Consider the following 6,000-nt stretch of genomic DNA (forward strand, 5'->3'; position numbering starts at 1 on the left):
TGGTTTTTTACCATTGTACAGGAATTTTAAAAGCATTCATTATTGCATTTGATCCTCAGAACTCTACGAGGTGGATAAGGTAGGCATTATTATCCCATTTTACAGGTGAGAATACTGAGTTATAGACGTTACCCCACTTGCTCAACTTTATATATAAAGTACACAGTGTCTGAGCCATGACTAGCTTTTAAGCTTTTTGAGTGAGGGTGCTTCTCATTAAACCTATAATTTCCTAATTAGATAATACCTGTAGCCTGATCAACATCTTTTTCTCATTTATAAATGTATATATACCATATATCATATATATGAAAGCCATTAATATTTATAAAATTGAAATTATGTTTAGTTATACATTTAATGAATCATGTTTCCTGATAAAATAATTGCATAAAAATGAAGTTTTAAATTCAGCATATATATGAATAAATACTTGAATAAGAATTTTCTTGATTGTAATTTTTTTAACATTTTAGTGTTTTTGAAAACAAAATGTCTTACAATCAATGTATATATTCAATAGTTTATCCTTAAAAATAATTGCATCAATGTTGCATCTCAAAATTGAAAGGTCTAAAAAAAAAATGAAGGGTCTTAAAAGGTAAAAAACATTATTTGGAATATACATATATAAACTACTGAAAAATCTGGTGTGAATAGGCTCTGTCATCTGGGAAATATGAACGAGGATGAGAAAGTTTATCACATACTGAAATTTTGGGGAAAATTTTCTTGGACAGAAAAATGGGGAAGATTACAAATTGCATACATCACTCTGTACTTAATCTCGGGTCAATCGTTTTTTTAGAGCAGGCGATGTTGTCATACGCACTCTTAGAGACAATAACTAGAAGGGTCACTAGATGGCACTATTATTCTTAGTACTGTAGTAACCTATTCCGTAGTGAACTTGAGAGTGACAAAGCATGAATAATCAGAGAGCATTAGTCCAATAATGCTGTAACTTTGTCAAAATTGTTTCTTAAAAGGAAAGAATTGATGATAAAGTCTGTTACAATTAAATTCATACTATTTTGTGAACCCCAAAATGCAGGGAGCGATCTCTAGGACTCCTTCTTACAACGCAGCATTCATTTGTTCATTCAATCATTCGTTCACTTACAAATATTTATTGAGTGTTTTGAAAGTGCCAGGATCTCAGTGAAGCTCTGGTTATTTTCACACTGAAGTAATGACTTCTTTTTTCAAGTAAGAGCGCAGGCTTCGCACTAGTAAGACCTGAATCCTCCACTTACTGGGTCATCTTAAGTAAGCCCTCATTATTATTATAACTTCTGTTTTTGAGATGAGAAGAGTAAGGCACAGAGCCAGTGGCTGTGGATGGAAATACTTTGTAAAATCGTGCTTTCTATATGAATACTATTACTACCTCAAGAATGTCGAGGACTATGTCTAGTAGTAGTTCTATTTACATAATAGACTATTAAATCACACAATCTAAGCTTATTAAGATCAGCCTCGGGACTTCCCTGGTGGCGCAGTGGTTAAGAATCCGCCTGCCAATGCAGGGGACACAGGTTTGAGCCCTGGTCCAGGAAGATCCCACATGCCGCAGAGCAACTAAGCCTGTGCACCACAACTACTGAGCCTGTGCTCTAGAGCCCATGAGCCACAACTACTGAGCCCCGTGCCACAACTACTGAAGCCTGCGCTCCTAGAACCTGTGCTCCGCAACAAGAGAAGACACCGCAATGAGAGGATCGTGCACCACAACGAAGAGCAGCCCCCGTTCGCTGCAACTAGAGAAAGCCCACGTGCAGCAACGAAGACCCAACACGGCCAAAAACAAAGTTAACTAATTAATTTTAAAAAATATATATATATGCGCTAAAAAAAAGAAAACATTTCAAAAAAAAAAAGATCAGCCTCAACACAAGTGACCATGAGACAGTTTCTCAGTGCAGCTCTTCCCTGCCTCAATATATGTCTTGGAAATACCATCAGAATCACAACGAAACAGATCCGAAGTGTTTTGGCAGAAGGATACTAGACGTGTGTTTGGGGTGTGAACGAATGAGTGTGTTTATATATAAAAAATTGTTTCAACGCACCTTGCAGGAAGCCAACCTCATCTCTTATCAGCCTCACTTCTCCTGCAGTTGGTTTTGCTCGCAGGGCACAGTACTTCCTTTCAGACGCTCATTCTGAGTGAACATGATGACAATGCATATTTACTCCCGGACGTTGCTAACTAGCACAGCAAAAATAAATCTGAATACTTTATTCACATTATGTAATAATCAGGGTGTAAATTGACAATGGCTCATTTAGGAGGTTGTGCTCATTGTACTTAAGTTCCCTTTTTATGTGTGATCTGTTTATTCAGTTCTTATTTATGGAAGTGGATATTATGTCCGAGTGTTACTGGTGATACAGAGATTCTGATTCTATTACTCGCCGTAAGTGTTATACTGCCCAGCCCTTTGGATGCGAGTAGTAAAGGTTAGGTTTCTCCTTTGGCCAGAATCCCAACACAACTGTGCTCTATCTATGCTGGAGCCACTGCAGCTGATGTCCTAACAGCTCACTGAGGGGGTCAAAGATGGTTTTCTAAAAAATGCCTCCTCTGACAATGACGTTCGCATCTCAGAGCTACCATTGTTTGCCTTCCTGTCAACCACTCACATAGCTAAGAACTCAAGCAAACACATGATAAAGAAAAGCCTCTACTTTAAAAGTTTTATTGAAAATATTCAAGATTTCCTGCTTATTTTAGGGACAGTGAAAGAAATCCAGTGTTTTATCCATGTCAGGTCCCTACCAGATTATAAACAGTTGAGAGGAGGGTCCACTTGCTGAAAGGTGCCTTGAGAGAAAAACTCCCACTTCTCAGATTCGAAGAGGAAGCCCCCTCATCTCTAAAGTCTCCCTTGAGGTGTCACAGCCAGTGGGGGCATCACAGCCTCCCACTCCAGGCTCTTTCTAGCTTCCACAGCCGCCGCCTCACCCAGTTTATCAGGCAGCAGGGTTGGCTGCTCTACCCAACTCCAGAGCTTTTCCCTTTGCTTTAAAATTGCCCTTGAATTCAGCTCCCTTCCACTCCCTTTTCCCCACACAGTATTTTTACACCTTTGATGCCCAAACCTTGAAGGTGAATACAAAGACAGGCATCTGTAAACACAGAACGATGCCCACATTCATGGGAATAACAGCAATCTCAAAAAACAATCATGATGGCAAATTTTAATCAGTGACTCTGAGAAACTTCCCAAGCAAGAAAGATTTGTGTCCCAGTCTTGCTCTACCCTCATTTCATGTCTTTTTTTTTTAATTTTACATTTTCATTTTTATTTATTTATTGGCCGCCCCGAGAAGCATGAGGGATCTTAGTTCCCTGACCAGGGATCGAACCCATGCCCCCTGCAGTGGAAGAGTGGAGTCTTACCCACTGGACCACGAGAGAGGTCCCCCTCATTTCAGGTCTTAGTTCCAGCTCTAAGTGTTTGCAACAATCTCCTTCCTGAACTGTATCACATTCGTGCAACTTTTTTTTCCCCTACCTTGTATGTGAGCCTGGCCATTTCTTTCCCTGTTAAAAAATCTACAGCCCCGACCTCTTTATATAACGTCAACCCAACTAGAGCAGGAACCTGCCTCTATCTAAAAGTCTGGCCATGCAGAGCCGGCAATCCGTGAACAGCAGTTGACGGGCTGATCCAAAGCAAATCCCTCGTGTACTCCTCAGGGAAGGGAGGAAGGCAAACCCGTTGCCAGCCCACGATGGTCATGATGGAAAGATGTGCACATCCAGGCTGGCCCTTCAGGCTGATGCGGCTGGCTGAGAACTGAGTGAATAAAGTGAAATGGAAGGTAAATGGATGCAATCCAATTATTACAAAGAGGGAACAGGCAAGGTTGCTTTAAAGAGACGGAAACTAAGCATCTCTACGCCCTCCACAATCATGGGGATTGAAAATGTTAGTATTCCTGCTCATCTTTTCTCTTTGGTGTAGATCCATCTTTTGATGCATATGGTTTTTGTTGTGATTTTCTTCGTTTTTACCACCTGTGTTCCAGATGTCTGTCAACTTCATCATTTTGCTGCTTTGCTTGAAGATTTCAAAACAGACCTCAATTTTGAAACTCTTCTGTGGCATATTTCTCTTTTATTTGAAAAGATGTGTTTGATTTAGAAAATACGAAGACATTGCCCTACTTTCTTTGCATTGGGGCTAAATTGGAAGTAGGCAGCAAAATGGGTTACCTCCTGACTAGTGGAAGAGATGCTCACCACAGCCGTCTGCTGACTGCGGAGAAGCGACGGCCGGGATGGTGCAGGTGAGGCCAAGTGCATGTCCCCAACCTTTGTGCTTCATTATGTCACAGAGGCCGGGAATGACAAGAGGATAAGGAAATCTGTGGCCTCAGTTTAAAACAGAGTCCAGATAGAGTCCATACCCTATTGAGAAATCAGTTCAGTACATGCGTGTGTTCTACATGTGCACAGGTGTATTCATGCCAACATAAATACATCAAACGTCTCTGGCAAGACATACAGGAAGTTGGTTGCTGTAGAGGTGGGAATTTGGAAGCCATGGGCCAGGGATAAGAGGGAGACCTAATTTCGCTGTAAACAATTTCTTCTTAAAATTTGGAACTTGTGCTTGTATTTCCCATTAAAAATTAAAACATTGGATAATCATCATAACAAAAGAATATATTCTATGAGACTGGGCACACCTAAAAGTAGTCTCCTAAAGCAATTTCTCCCTTTGCATGAGGAATAAAGCCCTAGCTGTCACTTCAGTTTGAAGGGAGATTAACGTGGCTTGAATATTTACTATGGTTTTACTGCAGAGATGTTTAAGTGCCAACGATGTGTTACCACGTAGGCAAATGGCTCTTGAATCCAGATAACCGTGCTATGGAAAAGACGGTGGGGATTTTGGTGTTTGTGTCATTTGGGCTTGGATTACACGTTCCTTCCCCTGTTGCTGGGAGGCCCATGTTCTTGGAAGTAACTGAGCTAAGGCTGGGATAGTGGGGATTGAGAAAATGAATGACTTGGAAGAACATACTGCAGCAGCAGTTTGTGGAGACCCTCTTTCTGCCCCCTGCTCAGACATCCAGGGCAGGTGAGACATCCAGATGCACAGGACCCTTTGGTTGTGCCATCTTGGTTCACTCCTTGCTGCTTGGTTCACTAGACGGGCACTCATCTGTTTCCTGGGACACGGTTCTAGGGCGCTCTCCAATTCCTCCCAGGGTCTCCAGCATGATTCCTTCTCTCTCTTTGCAGCCGGCGCAGAACAAATAGACCAGTGAGAGGACAGAACGCGGATGGCATATCTCTCATATAAGTTACCTAATCGGGTTGCTTGCTTACTTATTCATTTAATAAACATGTATGGATTCCTTTCCAACCCGGGCAGGGCAGGATGCCTCCCACAAAGCAGGGTGGTGAGAAGAAGAAGGGCCGCTTCACCATCAACGAGGTGGTGACCAGAGAATACACCATCAACATTCACAGGTGCTTCCATGGAATGGGTTTCAAGGAGCGTGCCTCTCGGGCACTCAGAGAAATCCGGAAATTTGCAATGAAGGAGACGGGGACTCCAGATGTACACATTGACGCCAGGCTCAACAAAGCCGTCTGGGCCAAAGGAATAAGGAATGTTCCATACCGTATCCATGGGCCGTTGTCCAGAAAGTATGATGACGATGAAGTTTCACCAAACAAGCTCTAAACGTTGGTTACCTATGTACCTGTCACCACTTTTCAAAAATCTACAGCTAGTTGATGTAGATGAGAACTAAATGTTGATTGGCCAAGAAAGTTATAGAACGGCCAAAACCAAAAACAAACAAACAAACAAAAATGTATGGAAAACCTACCATAGGCTGAAAACTTGCTCTGGAGATGCAAGACCTCAAGAAGTTCACAATCTAGTGGGAAAGATAGACTTTTTTTTTTTTTAATATGTGATTGTGATAGTCTGATGAATGTTAATGTAACCTAAGGCCAAGGTGGCATAGGAG

At 41.6% G+C, this 6,000-nt stretch overlaps 1 pseudogene; it reads left to right on the top strand.

Moving 5' to 3' along the window:
• The first annotated feature begins 5,399 nt into the window (after positions 1-5,399).
• On the top strand, positions 5,400-5,708 carry LOC114901228 (annotated as a pseudogene).
• The last annotated feature ends 292 nt before the right edge of the window (positions 5,709-6,000 follow it).

This window comes from Monodon monoceros, unplaced genomic scaffold (genome assembly GCF_005190385.1).
Source record: "Monodon monoceros isolate NGI ecotype Baffin Bay Population unplaced genomic scaffold, NGI_Narwhal_1 Super_Scaffold_1, whole genome shotgun sequence".
Classification (NCBI taxonomy): Eukaryota; Metazoa; Chordata; class Mammalia; order Artiodactyla; family Monodontidae; genus Monodon; species Monodon monoceros.